This window comes from Pristiophorus japonicus, chromosome 1 (assembly GCF_044704955.1).
Source record: "Pristiophorus japonicus isolate sPriJap1 chromosome 1, sPriJap1.hap1, whole genome shotgun sequence".
NCBI classification, from domain to species: Eukaryota; Metazoa; Chordata; class Chondrichthyes; family Pristiophoridae; genus Pristiophorus; species Pristiophorus japonicus.
In genome coordinates, this window is record NC_091977.1 from 482,861,305 (window position 1) to 482,887,416 (window position 26,112).

Here is a 26,112-nt window from a genome sequence, read left to right on the forward strand (position 1 = left end):
TAAGTGGCTTATGGTCAGATTCCAATTCGAATTTTAGCCCAAACAGGTATTGATCCATTTTGTTTACTCCATAGACACACGCTAATACTTCTTTCTCAATCATGCTGTAGGTTCTCTCAGCCTTAGACAGACTCCTGGATGCATAAGCAACCGGTTGCAGTTTCTTGAAATCATTAGCTTGTTACAATACACACCCGACGCCACATGATGACGCATCACATGCTTGTACCAAACGTTTACATGGATCATAGAGCACGAGCAATTTATTTGAGCATAACAATTTTCTCGCTTTTACAAAGGCATTTTCTTGGCTTTTGCCCCAAACCCATTCGTCCCCTTTTCATAGTCCCCTTTTCATGCAGTGGTTCTAACAGTGTGCTGAGACTCGGTAAGAAGTTACCAAAGTAGTTCAGGAGTCCCAGAAACGACCGTAGCTCCGTCACGTTCTGTGGCCTCGGTGCGTTCTCGATTGCCTCCGTCTTCATGTTGATGAGCATGATGCCGTCCGCCGCAATCCTCCTTCCCAGGAACTCCACTTCAGTCGCCAGGAAAATGCACTCCGAGCGTTTTATCTTGAGCCCCACATGGTTGAGTCGAGTAACAACCTCCTCCAGGTTCTGCAGATGCTCGATTGTGTTCCCACCTGTAACCAAGATGTCGTCCTGGAAGACCACGGTGTGCGGAACTGACTTCAGTAAGCTTTCTATGCTTCTCTGGAATATCGCCGCTGCCGATTGGATTCCAAACGGACATCTGATATAAACAAAATGATCTTTGTGCGTGTTGATGAAGGTGAGGGCCTTAGATGATTCCTCCAGTTCCTGCATCATGTAGGCTGAAGTCAGATCCAGCTTCGTGAATATCTTTCCTCCCGCGAGCATTGCAAAGAGGTCGTCGGTCTTTGGTCATGCGTATTGGTCCTGCAGGGAGAAACGATTGATAGTTACTTTGTAATCGCCACAGATTCTGATGGTGCCGTCTCCCTTGAGGACTGGGACGATGGGACTGGCCCACTCGTTGAACTCGATTGGGAAAATGATGCTCACTCTTTGCAAATGGTCTAGCTCGATCTCTACCCTTTCTCTCATCATGTACGGTACTGCTCTCGCCTTGTGATGGATGGATCGCGCCCCCGGAATTAGGTGGATCTACACTTTTGCTCCTTGGAATTTCCCAATGCCTGGTTCGAACAGCGAAGGAAATTTGTTTAAGGCCTGGGCACACGAAGTATCGTCAGCGGGCGATAGTGCTCGGACGTCATCCCAGTTCCAGCGTATCTTTCCCAGCCAGCTCCTGCCGAGCAGCGTGGGACCATCGCCCGGTACCACCCAGAGTGGTAGCTTGTGCACCGCTCCATCGTAGGAGACCTTTACAGTAACACTGCCGATTACAGGAAGCAATTCTTTTGTGTAAGTTCTTAGTTTCGTGCGAACTGGAGTTAAGACTGACCTTGAGGCCTTGTTGCACCATAACCTTTCGAAAGTCTTTTTGCCCATGATGGACTGGCTCACGCCCATGTCCAGCTCCATTGACACCTGGAGTCTATTTAGTTCAACATTCAGCATTATCGGGGGACAATTCATGGTGAATGTTTGCACCCCATGTACCTCTGCCTCCTCGATCTGAGGCTCTGGTTCATCGTGATCCACCGTGGATCAGTCCTCCTCTGCAACATTATGGTTTGCAGCTTTAAGAGGCTTTACAACTCGCCTCTACACTCATTGGAGGTGTCCCATTGTTCCATAGCCCTTGCAAACATATTCTTTGAATCGGCATGAATGGAAACGATGACCACCCCCGCAGCGCCAACAAGGTGTTAATGGCCTTGCATTCATCATCCTTGATGGTGGACTCTGAGACATCTGCGGATGTGTAGCTGCAGGTATGTGTGACCTGTCATGTACATTAAGATTCGAAAACAGCATCACTTTGTTCACAGTACTTGTAGCAGCACTTGTGTGCTGAGAGATTTGCTTCGTATTGTCACTGGTGGCAGTGAACGCCTGGGCTATCGCTATGGCCTTTCTCAAGGTTGGGGTCTCTACAGTCAAAAGTTTGCGAAGTATGGTTTTGTGGCCAATGCCAAGTATGAAAAAGTCTCTGAGCATGTCTTCCAAATGTCCTTCAAATTCACAATGTCCTGCAAGGCGTCTTAGCTGGGCGACATAACTTGATATTTCCTGGCCTTCAGACCTCTTATAGGTATAGAACCGGTACCTCGCCATCAGAACGCTTTCCTTCGGGTTCAAATGCTCTCGGACCAGTGCGCACAAACCGTCATATGATTTCTCTGTGGGTTTCGCTGGAGTGAGCAGATTCTTCATGAGGTCATACACTGTTGCCCCACAGAGAGTAAGGAGGATCGCCCTTTGTTTGGCAGCACTCTCTTCCCCATCTAGCTCGTTGGCCACGAAGTATTGGTCGAGTCGCTCCACAAAAGTTTCCCAATCATCTCCCTCCGAGAATTTCTCCAGGATGCCCACTGTTCTCTGCATCATTGGGTTCGCTATCTGTATCTCGTCACCAGTTGTAGTGTATGGAGAAAGAGTCAGACTGAACACTGTGAGCTCAAAGTAAAGTGTGACCATAGTCTTTTATTGCAGGTCTCCAGAGTGCCTCTCTAACCTGTGAAGCCTCCTTAAATACCTGTGCTCCCAAGGGATTATGGGATCTCTTGGGACTCCAGGGGATGAGCCCTCTGGTGGCTGTACAGAGTAAATACAAGTCCACATATATAACACAGTCTACTTTCAATCATCAGCAAAGTGATGGAAGATTTTGTCAACAGTGCTATCAAGCAGCACTTACTCACCAATAACCTGCTCACCGAGGCCCGGTTTGGGTTCCGCCAGGACCACACGGCACCAAACCCCATTACAGCCTTGGTCCAAACATGGACAAAAGAGCTGAATTTCAGATGTGAGTTGAGAGTGACTGCCCTTGACATCAAGGCAGCATTTGACTGAGTGTGGCACCAAGGAGCCCTAGTAAAACTGAAGTCAATGGGAATCAGGGGGAAAACTCTCCACTGGCTGGAGTCATACCTAGCACCAAGGAAGATGGTTGTGGTGATTGGAGGTCAATCAGCACAGCCCCAGGACATCACTGCAGGAATTCCTCAGGTCAGTGTCCTAGGTCTGACCATCTTCAGCTGCTTCATCAATGACCTTCCCTCCATCAAAAATATTATGTCTGTAATGTATTTATGAATGACTCCACGAGGCAATGTGTTGTACTCAAACTGTAGTGACCTTGATCCTTTATTCATAACTCCAGAGTGAGGCAGCCATATGGTGGCTACCCTTTTATACAGCCACTGCCACCAGGGCAGGAAACGCCGGTCTCCACCAGTTGCACCCTCTAGTGGTGCCAGCATAGTATATACACAGTGTAAATCTTATTGATAGTACATCAGGGAAACAAGTCTCCATCTTATGCAACTATACAGTAACTACACAGAGACTGTATCTATAGTCTGCATATATAACATCACTCTCCCCCAAGTCCTTTGTGCCAATTACCTTTGCACTATATGCTCTGGCTTAGCTCTCCCCGGACTTAAGTGCCAATAGCCCTTGCACCTTGGCTGTGCTTTGGCTTGGTTCTCTCCTTTTTCCACAACGTTGGGTAGTGGTTACCAGTTTGGATGGTTTGATGATGCAGTGGAGGTTCCAGAGGGTTCTGGGTGTGATCCACATGTGTGTCCATGGCAACATACATCAATTTCCCCCTCCCCCCCCCCTGTGGCCCTTTTTGATTTTTGCCCTTGATTTCTCTGCCCTCCACTCTTGCTTTTCTCCTTCCTTTCTGCCCCCTTTTTACTTCCCTCTGCCTCCCTGCATAGATTCCCATCTCCCTGCCTTTTTAGTTTAAACCCTCCCCAACAGCACTTGCAAACACTCCCCCTAGGACATCGGTTCCGGTCCTGCTCAGGTGCAGACAGTCCAGTTTGTGCTGGTCCCACTGCCCCCAGAACCGGTTCCAGTGTCCCAGGAATTTGAATCCCTCCCCCTTGCACCATTCCTCAAGCCACATATTCATCTGAGCTATCCTGCAATTCCTACTCTGACTAACACGTGACACTGGTAGCAATCCTGAGATTACCAACTTTGAGGTCCTACTTTTTAATTTAACTCCTAGTGCCCTAAATTTAGCTTGTAGGACCTCACCTTTTTTTCTCTATATCTTTGATACCTATGTGTACCATGACAGCTGACTGTTCACCCTCTCTCTGTAGAATGCACTGCAATCGCTCCAAGACATCAATGACCCTTGCACCAGGGAGGCAACATACCATCCTGGAGTCTTGTTTGCGGCCTTAGAAACGTCTATCTATTCCCCTTACAATAGAATCCCCTATCACTATAGCTCTCCCACTCTTTTTCCTGCCCTCCTGTGCAGCAGAGCCACCCTTGGTGCCATGGACTTGGCTGCTGCTTCCTTCCCCGATGAGTCATCTCCCCCAACAGTACCAAAATGGTGTATCTGTTTTGGAGGGAGATGACCGCAGAGGACCGCTGCACTACCTTCCTTCCACTGCTCTGCCTGATGGTCACCCATTCCCTATCTGCCTTTGTAACCTTTACCTGCGGTGTGACCAACTCACTAAACATGCTATTCATGACATCCTCAGCATCGCAGATGCTCCAGTGTGAATCCATGCGCAGCTCCAATGCCGCAATGTGGTCTGTCAGGAGCTGCAGCTGGCTACACCTCCTGCACATGTAGTTGTCAGGGACACTGGAAGTGTCCCTGATTTCCCAAACAGCACAGGAGGATCATGACAAGGGTCTGGGCTCTCCTGTCATGACTTAATCCATAAATTAACCTAATTGAAAACAATGCCAAAGGTTTCTTACTGATCAGGAAAGAAAAAGAAAAAGATTAAATACTCACCAATCCACCAGCCAATCACTTACCTTCTTGGCTGTGACATCACACTTTGATTTATTTTTACTTCTTTGTTTACCTTCTGCCCCTGCACCAGCTAGCTTCTCCGACTTGGTCGCCTTGAAACCACGTCTCTGTAGCGAATGCTTTCCTGTGATGTCATGGGTTGATTCTTTTTACTTCCCTCCCCTCACAGGTCTGTTTGCGCTGCTCCCAGTTAGCTCCTTTATCTCCCCTCCGATTTCGCGCTGTTTGAATCTACCGGCTCTCGCTCCTTTATCCCCCCTCCGATCTCGCGCTGTTTGAATCTCCCGGGCAAGTACAAAGAAAGGAAGAAATAAAAATGTACAGTTTGTATCGTGACAACTTGGTTCCGTGACGTACATTCGTTACGTTTTATGGTCATGCACCCGGATTGGGTAGATTGCATCCATAGTTCAGTCATGGTCAATACTGAGGTAGCAGTACAAGTATGCGAGGGCACTAGTTTCAGAGCAACCGGACGGGGTCCTATTCATCTGATGGTGGCACTGTGCCCCCTGCTCATGGGATGGGCTTGTTTGCTCACCTTGCCAGGACTCAGGGTCTTTGCCGTTGCCTAGTGGTGGGCAGAGCCACAGATGTGTGTGGCTTCCCTGTCCTCCTTTGAGGGCTGCAGAATCTTCTGCCTACTCTCTAACGGTGTTGGGAGCCTGGCTGTTTCAGGTCCCGTTTGGGGAACTCATTGGTTCTGACCTTGCGTTCCCGGACATGGCCGAGGTAGTGACTGGGTCTGGGGGCTGCACCGTCTCCACCCGGGTGGTGGGCAACAGCGGCTGACTGTGTGTATTGGCGCCGTGTTAGTTTCCAGGTCCGTGGCGAATAGTGCCATCGGGTGTCTGCAGCATGGGATAGACCTGGGGCAGGGTATCAGGATCAGTGCCTTCACCCTCCTGAGGTCGCTGGCCTATAACTTGTGGGGACACCTGGGGCAGAACATTAGGATCAGTGCCTTTACCCTCCCGAATTCACTCGCTTGCTACTTTTGGGGACACACTATTCTCGACATCTCGCAACAACATTTTGTTCTTTACATTAGGAATAGTACCGACATCTCCCAACAACATTTTGTTCACAATCTTAATTGGTTCGTTACAGTGATTGCCATGCATACAATGTCTCTTTAAGTTCAGTTGGTTGCAGATCTCCTTTAAGAGAACCCTGCTGGCTTTACCCCAATCAAATCCTTTGTTAGACACTATGTGTTGGTCCCACAGTGTTGCACCTCGTGATATGGCTGCGGCCATCTTTTTTTTCAGCCACGCTGCACCTTGCTGCAGCAGGGATGCCATCTTGCCTCGAGGTCGACTGCCTTGATCCTTCTCTCCCACGATTCTGCCACAAAAGCTGGAAGAGTGCCTGTGAATTCGATGTTCCTCCCCAGGAGTCCTGTCACTGGAGCTGGGAAGATACTTTTAGGTTGTTCCAGTCAGATCATTGCCACGCAGTCATGATGGATGGTCTGTGCCTCAGGTGCTGCGCTGGTCTGTTCTCTGGTGCCTGGCCCAAACGAAGGTGAGATGAAGGGGTCTTCCAATTTCCACTGGATCTTCCCCATCCACCTTCTTCCGAGCAGCGTTGGACCATCACCTGCAACAATCCACAGAGATAACTTGTGCACCACGCCATCATGGATTACACTTACATCCGCACTACCAAGGACTGGGATCAGCTCCTTTGTGTAGGTGCGCAACTTTTCCTGTACTGGAACCAGCTCAGGTCGTTTTTTGTTCCATAGCCTCTCAAAGGCATCCTGGCTAATCACTGACTGGCTCGCTCCCGTGTCCACTTCAATGAACACTGGAACACCGTTTATCTCGGCTTCCATCTTCACTGGAGGACAATCGGTGATGCAGGTATACACTCCATGCACTTCTTCTTGGGGCTGAGCTGCCTCTCTGGCCAAATCATCATACTCCCCGCTGGATTCAAAGTCATCTACCGACTCCTCTGCTAGACGGTGAGTCATATTTCTTTTACACATACGCTGGAGGTGGCCCTTCGTGTTACAGGCTTTGTATACGTACTCACCAAACTGACACTGGTGAGCCCTATGGTTTCCTCCGCAACGCCAGCATGGTGCTACTCGATTAGCACCCCTCGGCGGACTCTGACTTTTGGAACCCTGAGGTCTGTGCTCTCTGCCCTGGGCAGAGCCATGTTCTACAGTCTTACCTAGGAAAGGCACCATTCTGTGTACAGTACTTGCCGGGTTTGAGTCCACAGGCTGAATAATTTACTTGGTGCTGCAGGTCGAGGTCATGAACGCCTGATTGATGCTGATGGCCTTCTGTAGGTTGACTGTGGTGTCGGCAGATAATAGCTTGTGAAGGAGTCCCTCATGGCCAAGTCCCATAATGAAGATGTCTCGCAATGCTTCGTTGAGGTGCGTGCCAAAATCACATGGTGCCGCAAGTCTCCTGAGGTTGATAGCATATTTTGCAATCTCCTGGCCCTTAGGTCTGCGGTGAATGTAGAATCTGTGCCTGGCCATAAGGATGCTCTCTTTTGGTTTTAGTTGGTCACGAATTAGTTCAGTCAGCTCATCGTATGTCTTGTCTTTGACCTTCGTGGGTACCAACAAGTCGCTGACGAGGTGGTAGACCTCGGGCCTACAACTGGTCAGCAGTATAGCCTTGCGCTTCTCCGCCAATGCGTCCGTCTCCCCTGCCAGGTCGTTTGCCACGAAATATTGCTTGAGCCTTTCCGTGAAGGCATCCCAATCATCACCCTCTGTGAAGTCTTTTAGTGTACCAAAGGTAGCCATAATCACATGTATACTCGTCGCCACTTATTATGGCTGTAATATACTTATGAATGACTCCACGAGGCAATGTGTTGTACTCAAACTGTAGTGACCTTGGTCCTTTATTCGTAAATCCAGAGTGAGGCAGCTGCATGGTGGCTATCCTTTTATACAGCTCCTGCCACCAGGGCAGGAAACCACGGTCTCCACCAGTTGCACCCTCTAGTGGTGCCAGCATAGTATATACACAGTGTAAATCTTATTGACAGTACATCAGGTAAACAAGTCTCCATCTTATGCAACTATACAGTGACTACACAGAGACTATATCTATAGTCTGCATATATAACAATAATGTCAGAAGTGGGGTTCACTGATGACTGTACCGTGTTCAGTGCCATTCACAACTCCTCAGATAATGGAACAGTTCATGCCTGCAGGCAAGAAGATCTGGACAACATTCAGGCTTGGGCTAATAAGTGGCAAGTAACATTCGCGCCATACAAGTGCCAGGCAATGACTATCTCCAACAAGCGAGAGTCTAACCACCTCTTCATGAAATTCAACCACATTACCATTGCTGAATCCCCCACTATCAACATCCTGGGGATCACCATTGACCAGAAACTTAACTGGACTAGCCACATAAATACTGTGACAACAAGAGCAGGTCAGAAGCTGGGTATTCTCCAGCGGGTGTCTCACCTCCTGACTCCTCAAAGCCTTTCCACCATCTCAGGAGTGTGATGGAATACTCTCCACTTGCCTGGATGAATGCAGCTCCAACAACACTCAAGAAGCTCGACACATCCAGGACAAAGCAGCCCGCTTGTTTGGTAGCCCATCCATCACCTTAAACATTAATTCCCTCCATCACCGATTTACCGTGGCTGCAGTGTGTACCATCTACAAGATGCACTGCAGCAACTCACTAAGGCTTCTTCGGCAGCACCTCCCAAACCCATGACCTCTATCACCTAGAAGGACAAAGGCAGCAGGTGCATAGGAACATAACCACCTCCAAGTTCCCCTCCAAGTCACACAACATCCTGACTTGGAAGTATATCGCCATTCCTTCATCGTCGCTGGGTCAAAATCCTGGAACTCCCTCCCTAATAGCACTGTGGGAGTACCTTCACCACAAGGACTGCAGCAGTTCAAGAAGGCAGCTTACCACCATCTTCTCAAGGGCAAGTAGGGAAGGGCAATAAATCCTGGCTTTGCTAGTGATGCCCACATTCCAGGAACAAATTTTTAAAAATTCTCCTCATAGGACAATTCCCGCAGGTGTAAAGATGAAGAGTGTTATGGCGGGAGTAGCGGGGCGGGGGGGGTGCGGGTGGAGGGCTGGGAGGTGGAGGGAAGGGGAGGGAATGTGCTGGGTGTAGGGCTGGAGGGTGTTATAAGAACATAAGAACATAACATAAGAAATAGGAGCAGGTGTAGGCCATGCGGCCCCTCGAACCTGCTCCGCCATTTAATACGATCATGGCTTTGTGATCATGGACTCAGGTCCAATTCCTTGCCCGGTCCCCATGACCCCTTATTCCCTCATCAGTTCAGAAACTCTCTATCTCTGTCTTAAATTTATTCAATGACCCAGCTTCCACAGCTCTCTGAGGCAGCGAATTCCGCAGATTTACAACCCTCTGAGAGAAGAAATTCCTCCTCATTTCAATTTTAAATGGGCAGCCCCTTATTCTAAGATCATGCCCTCTAGTTCTAGTTTCCCCTATCAGTGGAAATATCCTCTCTGCATCCACCTTGTCAAGCCCCCTCATAATCTTATGCATTTCGATAAGATCACCTCTCATTTTTACAGTGTTACAGTGGGGTGGGGGATGGGAGAGGGTGAGTCGTGGTGTAGTGTAGGAGAATGTTATGGTGGGATGGGGGGAGAGGATGAGCTGGTGTGCAGGGGTGGAAGATGTTTCGGGGGGCTGGGGGTTGTGAGGGTGAGTCAGGATGTATGGAGGATGTTACGGGTTTGGGGAAGGGAGAGAATGAGTTGGAGTGTAGTGTAGGAGAATGTTATGGTGGGGTGGGGGAGGTTGGGGGAGGGGGAGAGAATGAGCCGGGGTGTAGGAACATAATGGCGACCCAGGTGGGACACTGGTACAAGGGACGTGATAAGAGAGAGACTGGTTTCAGGAAACAAAGCAAAATGGAAGAGGGGATTTCCTCGTATGTGGGTAAATGTGGCAAAGAAACCAAGAATAGCGAACGGGCATTGCGGGAAGAGAATTCCCGCCTCGCCAAGCAAGTTAAAGAGTACGGGGAGAGGGTGAGAGACATTCAGGTAGCCTATAAGGTAGCCAGTACCAGGGAATTTGAGGCAGGAGACCACGGCCCCTGCCAGCAGCAGATCCAAAGCTTGAACCTTGCTCTATCCCGGGCTAAATGCATGGTGTACCTGATAAACCTGGGTTTAGCCCAGGAACACCTGGCTGGGCAAGGAGAAACCCCTCAGTCACCGCCTGCAGCTCCCAGGAATGGCCTGGGGCAGCAGGGGTGTCAGCCAGAGTGCGGGGCAGGCAAGGATTGCGAACACCGGCAGCCCCGAGTTTTAACTCGGCTTGGCAGCAGGGGGAAGAGGGCGAGCCAATACAAGAAGAGCCGGAACCAGGGCCAATGCACCCCGTCCAGCAGCAGGGGAACGACAAAGTTGCTTTCTAGGGTCCTGCGCTGGGATCACTGGTAGAGCAAGGTGTGTTAAGACCGATAGCAACCCATGTGAACTCTCCACTGTGGCCGGTTAAGAAACCGGACAACTCATGGAGGGCCACCGTGGACTATCGAGTACTAAATAAGAATATCCCTGCCTGTGCACCCACTGTAGCAGCCATAGCGGATCTCATAGGGAGTATTCCAGCATCCGCGACCACTTTCACGGTGCTGGATATTTCAAATGGGTTCTGGTCCATTCCTGTAAAACGGGAGGACCAGTACAAGTTCACCTTTACCTTTAAGGGCCAACAATACACGTGGAACTGTCTTCCCCAAGGCTTCCACAACAGTCCCAGCATTTTTCACCAATGTCTGGCGAATTGTTTAAAGGGCTTTAGCAGACCCCAGCAGTTGGTGCAGTACGTGGATGACCTGCTCCTGTTCACCGATCAGGGGGAGGAGCATGGCCCACTGCTGACTGAGCTGCTGGAGCTGCTAAAAGAAGAAGGGTTTAAAGTAAACCCCAAGAAGGCACAGATCGGCCAGAAGGAAGTCAAATTCCTGGGGCTGACTATGCGCACTGGGGAAAGGGCCATAGACAAGGCTAGAAGGGAGACAGTACAGGAGTTACCAGCCCCCAACACAGTGACAGGGGTAAGGTCGTTTCTAGGGCTCACCGGGTACTGCAGAGATTTTATTGAGGATTATGCAGCCACCGCAGCCCCTCTGCTCAGGCTCCTACAGAAGGGTGTAGAGTGGGACTGGGATGAGGGTTGCGAGGCAGCATTTAATCAGCTCAAGAAGGACTTGGAGACCGAGCCAGCCTTAGGAGCGATAGATGTAGGAAAGGAGTTTTTCATGGGGGTGGCAGCCTGCGGGGACAGTTTGAGCTCAGTGCTGCTTCAAGAGCGGCACGGCCAGCTGAGACCGGTGGTTTACTCCTCCAGGATCCTCACAGATGTGGAGAAGGGGTACTCCAACTGTGAGAGACACCTCCTAGCCACACATTGGGCAGTGAAAAGATCCTTGATCTTCACGGGAGGGTCTCCTCTAACACTCCTAACCCACCACACACCTACTCAGATGCTCCTAGATGGGAGGATTAAGGACGGGATGGTGAGCAGTGCCCGCATTGCTCCCTGGACCCTGCTCCTCTCCCAGATGGACCTCAGAGTAGAAGGCCCCCGCGAGCCAAGGCTCGCAGCCAACCTAATCTACCCAGGGAAAGCCCACAGGTGCTCCATAGAAGGGGTATTGGAGGTGAACATTGGCCTTCGGGCGGAGTTACACCCTACAGGCCGGGACATCTACGTGGACGGGTCCAGCACGGTATCTGCTGGTGAACGACTCACTGGGTGCGGAGTTTATGACCCAAGGGCAGGTATTGCCCTGGCAATCAAGCTCCCAAGCACCATGAGTGCCCAGCATGCTGAACTGTCCGCCGTAATGTAAGTGGTGATCCACCCCGAGGAATTCCCTACCCCGTACACGATTTGCTCGGACAGTATGTTCACCTGCAATTCATGTACGAAGTACCTGGCTATCTGGTCCCGTCGCGGATACACGTCCGCTGACGGGAGACCCCTGGCAATCAAGCCCCTGCTGGAGAAAATCATGACAGCGGTGGGGGAAGATGGAAAGGTCTACATACATAAGGTGAAGGCCCATTTAAAAACCGAACCCCGTGCAGAGGGAAACCAACAGGCTGACAATCTGGCCAAAGAAGATGCCCACACGGGAAAGTTCTGGGACCCCTATGACACCGGCCGCATAGCAGCGGTCAAGAATAAGAACAGGGCAGCAGAGAGTACAGGGATAGCTTTGGCCCCGGACTTAAAAACAGTTCAGGCACAGGACCCAGTCCTGAAAGCTGTCCTGAACGCGCTAGCTAGAGGAGAGAGAGTAGAAGGTCCGTACGGCACAGCAGCCATTACCGTTAAGGAAGGCATGCTGTTTAAAGAGGGACAATGGATCGTGCCACAGCAGCACCAGAGGGAATTCCTAAAACTGGCCCATGAGGGTCCAGGAGCGGGACACCCCGGGCCTGAGATCACCTGGCAACGGGTGGAACAGGCAGGTTGGTGGCCGGGACTCAAGGAGGACGTCCGCGAGTTCTGTGCGAACTGCCTGGTGTGTGCTGCGAACAACCCTGACCCCCAGAAAAGGAAGGTGTCCCTAGGACACGTTAGGAGGGTAGAGGGACCATGGCAGTCAATCCAAATTGACTACATCAGGCCCCTACCCACCGCCCAGGGAGGCTACAAATACTGCCTTGTCCTGGTGGACGTGTTCTCAAAATGGGTTGAAGCCTTCCCCTGCCAAACAGCCACCGCACTGGGCTCAACTAAGATTCTAGTGAGGGAAGTGTTCTCCCGGTGGGGACTCCCACAGTATGTGGAGTCGGATCAGGGGAGCCATTTCACCGGGCAGGTAATGCAGGCAACCCTTAAGGTGCTCGGCATTGAGGGGAAATGGCACGTTGCCCACAATCCACAGTCATCTGGTATTGTGGAGCGTTTAAACCGCACCATTAAAGAAAGGCTGCGGAAGGAAACGGGAGACTCACCCCAAAAGTGGGTGGAGGTCTTACCGTTGGTCCTAATGGGGATCCGAGCCAGCCAGTCAAAGAGCACGGGGTATTCCCCATACGAGCTCATGTCTGGCCGGATCATGCGGACCCCCACCCATGTCCTAGCCCCGGTGCTCACAGAAGGTCAGCTCAGAGAGGTGAACCGGGACTGGTTTGTCAGGAACCTGTTTGAACACCTCAGACAGATTCACTGGCAGGCTGCTAGTAACATGGGCAGACAGCATCAGAGTAACCGACTGCTGCTAGAACCCAGCAAACACCACGAATGGGAGATAGGGGACCAGGTCATGGTGAGGAACTATGCTCGGGTCGGGGTTTTTGAAGCATTATATATGGGGCCATACAGCATTGTGGAGAAGGCAAGCCCGATGATCTATGCCATAAAGCTGCCCCGCCGTACTAAGTGGTTCCACATCAACCAGTGCAAGCTGTACAACCCAGGGTCAGCCAAGCACAGAGGGCAGCCGGGAGGGGTGAACCATCCTCAGGACAGGGACCCTCTGTTGGCCGCCCCCGACGGTGGAGGGCCCACAGGGAATGTGGCAGGCTCAGAAACCGTGCCTATAGGGGCGGTGAATTGCAGTACTGGAGGGGCTATCCCACCCATCGTTTAGGATTCGGACGCACCCCCAGTAACCCAAGCCCTGAGAAGGACCCTCCGTACACCACGGCCAAAGATACCGTGGTCACCGGCATCTGAGCCTCAGCTATTCCACCCTAGGAGAAGGGCAGCCCAACAGGAAAGGCCGAATGTCAGAAGAACAGAGGCCGCTCAGAGTAGGGACCACCAGCCAGCCGCCTCCAGCGGTGAGGGTCTCACAGGAGCAGTAGCAACGAGCTGTCCCAGAGACAAGAGTCTCCAGCTCACCGGCTGCGGGGAAACCCTAGCATCCAGGCGGCTATCAGGCCGCACAAGGCATGGGCCTGACAGGGATTAACCAGGCCACCCGGAGACGGGTGGTGGTTGTACATACCTCTAATTTTAGTTTAAGGCAGCTGACGGCACCATTTTACATTTTAAGGTTAAGTTTAGAATTAAGGGTAATGTTGCAGTAATGTTTAAGTGATTGTTTTGAGTTTGTCTTGTGTGTCAGCCAGCCTGAGAGCAGTTCTCAAGGGCAGGATCCAGACATTACCTGATGATGGACAAACCTCAGGAGACCAATTGATGTTGTTTAATTTTAATCTAGGTTTTTTCCTTCTGTAATGTGGTTGTACGTTGCCTATATGCTGGTGAATATAATGTAACTGAAATGAAATGTAACTGTGCCAAAATGCAATTGTAGTGATTGAACCCCCTCCAAGCTGGGAGGGTGTAAATGTAAAAAGTTTGTACCTGAAAAAGGGAAAAGTGTGCATCTATGGTGATGTTGCATAAGTGTAATGCATTTTGGGTATTAGTTTCGCTAATTTACGGGGAAGATTATCTCTTGGGAGTCAGGAACTTTGCTCACCTCGAAGAATGATACCAAAAGTGATATGGTATCACGGGGGGAATGTAGAATTTACCAATATCTCGCAAAGATTCCAGGTACCTTTCCCCTACAGAGGAGAAAAATCCCTTTCTGGGCTTTTAAAATGAGTTTAAAGGGCAGACGAAGCCTGCGGGGGATAAAAGGGGATGCATTCATGGAGACCCCCCCCCCCCCAATGTTACCGAGAGGGTGGGGAGGGCATAGCCCGAGGTATAGGATAGGAGAATGTTACAAAAATGGGGGTGTGAGCTTAGTTATACAACTGGACTTGGCTTTGAGATAGGGAGGAAGAGATATTAAATCTCTATAAGGGGGACGAGTTTTTTAATGAATAATAATGATTAGAAATGTTATCAGTAGTTTTGATTGATGTCCAATGGATTTAGTAACTATCTGGAGAATTCTAAGTCTGAATTTACTGTTCGTAATGTTATCACGCAGACAGTTAATTAATTCGTATCAAGTTTGAAATTTGTGTTTGAAATAAATGGTTTAAAATAACAGAACGAGGAGTCCGACAGAGACACGTTAGACCATCGTACACTTGCACCATTATTTGTTTTTTTATTCGTTTCTGGAATGTGGGCGTCGCTGGCAAAGCCAACATTTATTGCCCATCTATAATTGCCCTTGAGAGGGTGGTGGTGAGCCGCCTTCTTAAACCGCTGTAGTCCTTATTGTGAAGATACTCCCACAATGCTGGTAGGGAGGGAGCTCCAGGATTTTGGCCCAGTGACTTTGAAGGAACGGCGGTATATCACCAAGTCAGGATGGCGTGTGACTTGGAGGGGAACTTGGAAGTGGTGGTGTTCCTGTTATGTATGTAATAACTCGATAGACTGAATACTGTAAACTAATACATGTACAAACCTGACTCTGCTTTATTAAGGCCCAAAATAATTACATTACATGATGGCTTGCCTTTTATACCTAGGCCGCACACACGTGCGGACAGCCCAATGACCTCTGACAGTGGCGCCACCTGGTGGCTAGTAACCCCAAGCATACATACATGACAATATCCCCCTTTAAGATATTAGTAACATTCTTTTTACAAATTGAGACGATCCGGAGCTTTCCGCTCCCGAGTTGATCGTCTCAGTTCAACTCCAGCCTTGGGCGAGCGTTCTGAGTCTGTTCTGACTGGGGGCTGGGTAGCCGATCTGATGGGAGTGGCAATGACCACGTCAGGGATTGAAAGTCCAGATTCATTGATGACAGTGGAGTCCTCTGATGACTGAGGGTAGGTTGGTTGGTCACTGATTGTGTCTTCCTCAGACTGTTCCGGTTCATCCGTGTGCCGCAGTTTTATCTGATCAACATGTTTCCTGCATGTCTGCCCATTCTTGAGCTTGACGATAAACACTCTGTTACCCTCCTTGGCTGTAACAGTACTGGCAATCCACTTGGGACCTTGACCATAATTTTGTACATACACAGAATCGTTAACAGAAATGTCGTATGACACAGCAGCGCGATCATGATACCACTGCTGACTCTGATGTCTGTATTCAACATGATCGTTCAAGTCAGGGTGGACAAGAGAGAGCTTGGTCTTGAGGCATCTCTTCGTCATAGTTCAGCAGGGGGGACCCCGGTAATCGTATGGGGGCTTGTCCTGTAAGCAATATGCATGACAAGCGAGCCTACACCGAACCTTGAGTTACACGTTTCATACTCTGCTTGATAGTTTGGACTGCACGCTCTGCTTGACCATTAGATGCGGGTTTGAATGGTGCTCACCTCACATGTTTGATACCATTGAGTTTCATGAACTCTTGAAACTCCAGACTAGTGAAGCAAGGTCGTTGTCGCTTACAATGATGTCGGGCAGACCATGAGTGTTCCCGATGTTGGGGAAATCCAGAACCAGGAGACACAGTCTTAGGAAAAGGGGTTAGGACTGAGATGAGGAGAAACATCTTCACTCAGAGAGTTGTTAACCTGTGGAATTCCCTGTCGCAGAGAGTTGTTGATGCCAGTTCATTGGATATATTCAAGAGGGAGTTAGATATGGCCCTTACGGCTAAGGGGATCAAGGGATATGGAGAGAAAGCAGGAAAGGGTTACTGAGGGAATGATCAACCATGATCTTATTGAATGGTGGTGCAGGCTCGAAGGGCCGAATGGCCTACTCCTGCGCTTATTTTCTATGTTTCTATGTTTCTATGAGTGGCAAACATGACATGAAGGCTCACAATGGTAGCTGTGGATGTACTGGATGACATGATTATACACTTTATCCACTTGGAATATGCATCCACCACAACTAAAACATCTTTCCCAGGAAGGGACCTGCAAAGTCGATGTGGATCCTGGACCATGGTTTAGAGGCCACGACCACAGACTCAGTGGCAATTCCGCTGGTGCTTTACTTAGCTGCATGCAAGTATTGCACTGATGCACACATGATTCAAGATCAGAGTCAATTCCAGGCCACCATACATGAGACCTGGCAATGGCTTTCATCATGACAATACCGGGATAAGTGCTATGTAGATCATGTACAAATTTCTCTCTGCTTTTCTTTGGCATAACAACACGAATACCACACAGTAAACAATCTGACTGAATGGATGGTCCGTCTTTACGATGGTTGTAAGGTTTGGTCTCAATCACCATTTGCTTGGGTATGGCAGACCAATCACCACTAAAGACACAATATCGGGTCCTGGCTGGTCCGGGTCTTAACTTGTTGAGCCATGACAGGGGTCCCTTCACTTTCAAAAGCATCCATAACTAACAGTAGGTTTACAGGTTGTGGCATCTCCATCTCCGGTGTGGGCAACGGCAGACGGCTCAGTGCATTGGCACAATTTTCGGTGCCAGGTCCATGATGAATGACATAATCATAGACAGATAATGTCAGCGCCCACCTCTGGATGCAGGACGATGCATTGGTATTTATACCTTTGTTTTCTGAAAACAATGAAATGAGTGGCTTATGATCTGTTTCCAGTTTAAACCGAAGACCAAACAGGTACTGATGCATCTTTTTAACCCCATACACACAGGTTAATGCTTTTTTTTCTACCATGCTGTAGGCTCTTTCTGCCTTTGACAAACTTTTAGAAGCATATGCAACAGGTTGTAGTTTACCTGACTCATTAGCTTGTTGGAGCATGCAACCAACTCCCTATGACGAAGCATCACAGGCCAATATTAGATGCTTATATGGATCATAATATACCAGAAGCTTGTTAGAGCAAAGCAAATTAGTAGCTTTCTCAAAAGCTCTATCTTGAGACGCACCCCAAACCCAGTTGTTGCTTTTTCTTAGCAGCATGTGCAGTGGCTCGAATGAAGTGCTCAATCTAGGTAGGAAATTACCGAAGTAGTTGAGTAGACCAAGGAACGAACGCAGCTCCGTCATATTCTGAGGCTTGGGTGCATTTTTGATGATCTTGGTTTTCGAGTCCGTAGGCCTGATGCCGTTAGCAGCAATTTTCCTCCCCCAGGATTTCGACTTCTGGTGCCATAAAGACGCACTTCGAATGTTTCAGTCTGAGTCCCACTTTGTCCAGACATTGTAGAATCTCTTCCAGGTTGTACAGATGTTCGGTGGTGTCATCTTGGAACATGATGGTTCTAGGGACGGACTTCAGTAGACTCTCCATGTTGCGCTGAAATATGGCTGCAGCCGAATGAATTCCGACAGGACACCTGTAGTAGATAAACAGTCCTTTAGGAGTGTTGATGCACGTAAGTTTCTTCGACGTCTTGACCAGCTCCTGTGTCATGTAGGCCGACATCAGATCCAGTTTAGTGAATGACTTCCCCCCAGATAGCATTGCAAACAGGTCATCAGGTGATGGGTATTGATCCTGTTTCGAAACTCGGTTGATTCATAACCTTGTAATCTCCACAAATCCTGACAGTGCCATCACTCTTCAACACAGGAACAATGGGGCTGGCCCATTCGTTAAATTCGACTGGTGATATGACCCCTTCACGCTGGAATCTGTCCAGTTCGATTTCGACCTTCTCCCTCATCATGTATGGAACCACCCGAGCTTTATGATTGACAGATCTTGCATCCGAGTCCATGTGGATCTGTACCTAGGATCTCTGTGAAATTGACGATGCCGGGTTCAAACAGCGAGGGGGACTTACTCAGCACTTGAGCACATGGACTATCATCCTCCGATGACAATACTTTGATATCATTCCAATTCAATTTGATTTTTTATAGCCAATTCCTGCCGAACAGCGTTGGACCATTGCCTGGAACAATCCATAATGGTAAATCTTGAACCGCACCATCATACGAAACCTTGACTACTGCACTGCCAATCACCGTTATGAGTTCTTTAGCATACGTATGCAACTTGGCATTGACTGGACTCAGCTTAGGCCCCACAGCCTTAGTATCCCCCAGCTTGTCAAATGTCCTCTGGCTCATTATTGATTGACTCACACCTGTGTCCAATTCCATCGGTACTGGCACACCGTTAAGTTTCACATTAATCATTATCGGTTAGCTCTTTGTTAGGAATGAATACAGTCCATACACTTCCTCCTCTGGTATCTTGGATTGCATATCCGGATCAGCACTATATTGGTCATCATCCTCCACGTGGTGTGCCGCAGCACGCTTGCTCAGTTGCGGACACATGCGCTGGAGCATTCTCGAACAGCCTTTACAAATGTACTGTTTAAATCGACACTGATAAGGCCAATGATTGCCCTCACAACGGCAACACAGAGAAATCGGATTCATTCCCGTAGCGGACTTTGGGCAGCCACAGGTTTCGCATATGCAGTTGAGTAGGCCCTGCCATATTCAGCTTTGCCAAACGACGATACAATCTTGTTTACAGTACTTGCCGAGTTCCGATTTTTTTATGATATCTGCTTTAAGTTTTTGTCCGTCGTCATGCATGCCTGCGGAATCATGATGGCCTTGCTCAAATCCAGCGTCTCCGCCGCCAGTAGCTTACGCAGGATCACCTCGTGGTTGATGCCGATTACAAGGAAGTTCCACAGCATATTTCCTAACGCGTTTTTGAACTTACACGGTCCAGCTAGACGTCTTAGGTCGGCAATGAATTCCGACACATTCTGGCCCTCAGAACGAACGTGCGTGTAGAATCGATATCGTAAGATGATGATGCCTTCTTCTGGTTTGAGATGATCACGTACCAGAGCACACAATTCCTCACTTGCAGGTGAGAGAAGATTCTTTATGAGTCCATAGATTTTCGGACCGCAAACCGTGAGGAAGCCCGCCCTGCGCCTAACTGCTTCAGTGGGTTCCTCCATTTTGTTGGCCATGAAGTACTGGTCCAGGTGAGCTACAAAATCTGCCCAGTCTTCTCCCTCCACGAATCTCTCCAGAATTCCAATTGTGCTCATTTTTGCATGTGAAGGTTCTTAAGTTACCTCGTCGCCAAATGTTATGTATGTAATAACTCGATAGACTGAATACTGTAAACTAACACAGGTACAAACCTGGCTCTGCTTTATTAGGGCCCAAAGTGATTACATTTCTTGATGGCTTGCCTTTTATACCTGGGCCGTACACACGTGTGTACAGCCCAATGACCTCCGACAGTGGTGCCACCATACATACATGACAGATACCATCCCTTATTTCCTTAATTAGCCCCGGATGGTTATCCCTTCTCTTACAGTCTTTCCTTTTCATTGGGATATATTTTTGTTGCGAGTTATGAAATATCTCCTTAAATGTTTGCCACTGTTCATCAAGCCCCATATTTTAGTCTATTTTCCCAGTCCACTTCAGCCAACTCTACCTTCAAACCTTTGTAGTCTCCTTTATTTAAGCTTAGGACACTGGTTTGAGATCCAACTTTCTCACTCTCCAACTGAATTTGAAATTCAACCACATTATGGTCACTCATTCCTAGAGGACCTTCCCTTGACAAATCCATGGTGACTGTCCTTGTACTGTGGAGCTGCATTTATCCAGGCAAGTGGAGAACATTCCATCACACTCCTGACTTGTTCCTTGTAGATGGTGGAAAGGCTTTGGGGAGTGTGGAGGTGAGACGCAGCTTCTGACCTGTTCTTGTTGCCACAGTATTTATGTGGCTAGTCCAGTTAAGTTTCTGGTCAATGGTGACCCCCAGGATGTTGATGATGGGAGATTCGGCGATGGTAGTGCCATTGAATATCATTTACAGCCTCATGACTTCTTTTCTTCTTCGGCAATCCCTCGGAGTTGAGGATGACTCGCTTCCACACTACAAATGGGTTCTCAGGTGACTGATGAGTCCAATGCGGGACCTACAGTCTCTGTCACAGGTGGGGCAGACGGTGTTTGAAGGAACGTTGGTTGAAGGGACGGGTGGCTGGGGTGCTTGGGTTGTCATGTGCTCTTTCCACTGTTTGCGCTTGGCCTCCGCTTGCTCTCGGTGAAGAGACTCGAGGTGTTCAACGCCTTCCTGGATGCTTCTTCTCCACTTTGAGCGGTGTCGGGCCAGTGATTCCCAGGTATCGGTGGGAATGTTGAACTTTTTCAAGGAGGCTTTGAGGGTGTCTTTGAAGCGTTTCCTCTGCCCACCTGGGGCTCGCTTGCCATGTCGGAGCTCCGAGTAGAGCATTTGTTTTGGGAGTCTCACATCGGGCATACGGACCATGTGGCCTGTCCATTGGAGCTGATCGAGCGTGGTCATTGCTTCGATGCTGGGGATGTTGGCCTGAGCAAGAACACTGATGTTGGTGCGACTATCCTGCCAATGGTGATACTTCTCCAGTGCTTTGAGGGCTAATTGTGAGGTGGAGTCACAACATTTGAATTCTTTACTCAATCAATGTCACATTCAAAATATAAAATGCAACTGTTTATTTAAATGGAAATGTGTCCCCTCCCTCCTCCCAGAATAAGCTTGGAATGAACTCTCCCTCCAACTTCTTTCTCTGCTCCCATCAGAACTTTCTCAGCCACTCCTGAGCAATCTGTGCTGGGCTGGGCTGATTCAGTGGAACCGCATCGCCCCCACATGGACAAGGTGAGAAACTCTTGCAGAGGGCTCTTAAGTTTGTTTTCTGTGGCCGTTTGTTTTGCTCTTTATAATTGTTAAAAGGTTCACAAGACCATAAGACAGTTACAGGTCGGGAAAGTAATTTGACTCATCTTAATTCATCCATACAGAGAGATCCCCTCATCCAATTGTTTCTTAAGTGCTCTATCTGGAAGTTTATTCCACACGTTGATCCCTCTCTGTATGTGAAGAAGAATTTCCTGACATTCGTGCTAAATTACTTTTTACTAGTTTGAATCTGCGTCCCTTAGCTCTACTCCCGCAGTTTAATTTAAACTCATTTTGTGGGTTAACTTTCTCTATACTCTTAACACTCTCTTAAACCTCTATAAGATCACTTCTCAGACATGACCTTTCCACATTTAAAAGGCGAATTCGGGCAGTTAGTGCCTCTCATTAGCACCTCGAGGGGGGCGGTGGGGACACTAATGGGTTCCTAAGGGGTTAGCAATCTGGCACGGCAAATGCAGCGATGCCTGCGAACTTCAGTGGCAGTTTAGCGCTGGCGCTAACTTGTAGTCGCTGGGCCTCTAAAGCCTCGCAGATCATGATGTCATAATGTGCGTAGCGCCCCATTATCGCCCTGGACGTAAAATTGACTCCCACCCCCTGCTGTATCGCCTCACGCCACCAATGGCAACAAAAGGAGGCATTGTGAACCTCGGCTGGCCCATTGCGGAGCAGTAATTAAAGGGAATGGTCTTCAGCTACGCAACCTTTATTATTTGCACCAGTTTGGTGCCTGCGCAAAGTTTTTCATGTTTCACTGGATGTACAAGCCCTCCACTTTGTGAGAGTGTTTGGGGCTGTAATGGCAGTCGCACAGATCACCTTGCAAAACAGAACTGCCGACAAGTAACTTGTGCAGCATCATTGGGCCTTCCCTTTAAGCAAGGGAAACAGCCTTTCATGCTGTTACTAATGCGCTTGAAATTGTTTAGTGCTCTGCTGCTACCACCCCCGCTCTCGGACTTCAGTGCTCTAAGACACGTGGTAGCGCTTGATTTAGTGCTCCACGTCCTTCTTGGAGCGCTAAGATCGAATATCGCTGGAGGAGAGAATGATTAGCGCCTGACACTACTTTTCAACTTTTCAAAATTTAGCGCCCCAGTCCAAATTTCTAGCCCTGAGGATCAGCTTCTCTCTGCACTGACTCTGGTGCTCGAATATCTCCCTTGTTTCTTGGTGACAAGAACTGGGCTTCACTCTCCAAGGTGCAGTCTGACCAGAGCCCTGTACAGCTTGATCATTACCTCCGCTGACTTGCACTGTACTATATAGTTCAACATCCTGTGGGCTTTGTTGATTGCTGCTCTGCATTGGTTGGACCTGTTTGGGGTTGTTTACTAAGATTCTTCGGTCTCTTTCAGCTTCACTCTTGGTTATTTCAACACTGTTTCTAGGGAATGAAAAAGAAAATTGGGTGGGGTGTAAAACGGGCTGCTGATTTGCTATTGCTTGTTTTACGCTGCCCCCAAAGTCGGAAGTCACCCCCATAGAGCACGCATATTGTCTCTTTTTCCTTCCTTTACAGCTGTCTCCTAACCTTGCCCAACTCACCTTGTAATTTCTGAGCTGGTTCTGCCAAATCTGAGAATTATGCTTATATATAGCAATAACAATTTGCATTTATATAGCATCCTTATTGTAGAAAAATGTCCACTTTTTTAACATATTTTGCTTAATGTGCATAAATGATGCTTTGATGCCTTCACACTTAAATTGTCAAAACCTTATTAATATAAAGAGGGACTTAAAGAAGGAAGATGGCATATGTTAAACAAAGAAAGAACTTGCATTTATATAGCGCATTTCATAGAAGCATAGAATAATACGGCACAGGAAGAGGCCACTCGACCCATCGAGTCTGCGCTAACTCTTTCGTCCCACGCCCCCATTCTTTCCCGATATGCTCATATCGGCAATTTTTTCTCCTTCAAGTAATTATCCAATTCCCTTTTGAAGGCTGCTATTGGATCTGTATCCGCCACCCTATCAGGAAATGCATTCCAAATCCTAACCACTCATTGTGTACAAAAATGTCATGTCCCCAGGGCGTCTCAAAGCGCTTTACAATACTTTTGAAGTACAGTCACTGTTGTAATGTAGGAAACACAGCAACCAATTTGCACACAGCAAACTACGACAAACAGTAATGAAATAAATTACCAAATCATCTGTTTGGTAGAGGGACAAATATTGACTGGGACACTAGAGAGAACTCCCCTTTACATAGTGCTGTGGGAATTTTTACATCCACCTGAGAGGACTGACAGGGCCTTGGTTTAATGTCTCATAAAGACAGCACCTTCCCACACTCCTTTATTACTGCACTGAAGTGTCAGCCTGGATTATTTGTTCAAAGTCTCTGGAGTGGGACTTGAATCAACATCCTTCTGACTCAGAGGTGAGTGTGCTACCAATTGAGTTATAGTTTGCCTCAGGCTCTGTGTTTATTCACGCTGATTCCCACTTGTTCTACAAAAGTGTTTACACTCCGGCATTTGCCAATGCAATTCCTAAAATTGTCGGCAAGATCGGTGTAAAAACCAGCATAGATTTTGGCATAATTTCTGTGTGAATCAGATCCAAGAAATTATCTTTTGATAGTGGGGGGGCAGGGTTAGAACATTTAAAATTATTACAACAATAGAGCGCAAAATTTCAAACCTAAGTGAATGCATGAAATACAGAAGATAAGTGACCAAACACTTGAGTGATTTAGCATAAATCTTGGTGTTCAGATGCCCTCTACCGGTAACCCCCGGTTGTACCAATTTACCGTAATCTGTATATAGATTTGTAATCTGTATTTCGACTTTAGTAACATCTCAAAGTGCTTCACATACAATGAATTACTTTGTTGTGATCTGGAATGCACTGCCTGATGGAAGAAGATTCAATAATAACTTTCAGAAGGGAATTGGATATATACTTGAAAAGGAAAAATTTACAGGGCTATGGGGAAGTAGTGGTGAAATTGGACTAATTAGATAGCTCTTTCAAAGAACCGGCACAGGCCCAATGTGCTGAATGGCCTGCTTCTGTGCTGTAAGATTCTATGATTCTAAGAGCAAAGATTGTTGGTACATCTGCAAATCATGACACCTATTTTATATACAGCACGATCCCTTAAAATATCCAGTTAACCTATCCAATTTATCCTGAGAGGGCACACGGGGCCTCACTTGAATGTCTCACCCGAAGCACCGAACCACAGTACCTTCGACAGTGCATCACCTCCTCAGCACTGCACTGAAGTTTTAACTTAGATTATGTGCTCAACTTTCAGGAGACACTCGGTGCAGTATAACTGTAAATAACCCCCTGTCTCTCAGACTCTCTTTTTACCTCTTTTTAGCTTCCACATTTGGAGGGAGATCATTACCTGCTGATAAATGGCCAGGCTTCCGTCAGGAAAGACACCGGCTGGATTTTCTTTTCTACCTCACCTTGGTTACGCCTGTAAATCTAGCTTAACTTCTGAGAAAAATCCTGCCTTTCTGAAGGTTTACTTTAACAGAATAAATAATGTAGATAGATTTTTATTAGGTAAGTGTAGCGAAGGGATATGGAGCAAAGGCGCGTAAATGAAGTTGAGGTGCAGATGAGCCATGATCCAATAGAACGTCGGCGTAGGCCCGAGGGCTGAATAGCCTAATGTTCCTCAGTCCTGGAATCTTTGAACGAACGAGAGAGGGCAGCAGCAAGAAACAAAGAAATAGAATCAGTTTCAAAACTAGAGCAAAGGCAAACTGTTAAACGGAAAAACAATCTGGGTGGAAGGAATCCAGCCACCTGCACTGTGACTACACCAACCTCATCCTCTGCTCCTCGGGTTTCCACAGCGTGCTCATGACAATGTGTCTTGTTAAAGTTCAGCAACTCAAACGAGGTCAGTACAATAATCCTACACGCACTGCCAGAAGGCTGGCTATTGTTCCTCACACTGCACACGGTCCTTCCAACAACCAGGCCCATCACCATGGCCCCGAGGAAGGGCGACCAAACTCCCAAGGGTGGCTCGAATGTTATGTGGAAGCACCATGTGTAGCTGGGGCCTTGGCAGAACTTCTTACCATTGGGTTACAAGGTGGCCTCCGGTGAGATCTGAACAAAGGAAGTGCATTTTCTGAGACTTCAAAAGTGTGCTGCCAAACAGAACTAGTGGTCTGATATGCTTGATCCTATTGCTTTTGGCTAGCAGTCTGGGAGAACTTGGCACAGAAGTTACAAATCAAGCTTCAGACAATTAACCCCTCTTACGTGGTAAAATACTTTGTAAAGGAAAAATCTTACACGATTTTATTTGCAACACTAGCAAACCAGCCAAAATGCTGTATAAAACCAGGGGAGGGAAGGGCTCAGAAAGAAGGGGACTACATAGTGCAAGTCCTTTAACACTGAAAGACAAGACAATGTTTTTGCATTTACGTATTGCTTAATTCCATCTCTCAAAAACATCTTAAAGTGGTTCACATACAATGAATTAGCCATTTTACATCTGAAATCTGAAGGGTACGGTGGTATAGTGGTTATGTTGCTAGACTAATAATCCAGAAAAATAACAATGTGTATTGTTGAAGTCCAGCAACTCAAACGAGGTCAGTACAATAATCCTACACACACCGCCAGAAGGTTGGTTATTGTTCCTCACACTGCACACGATCCTTCCAAGAACCAGCCCCATCACCATGG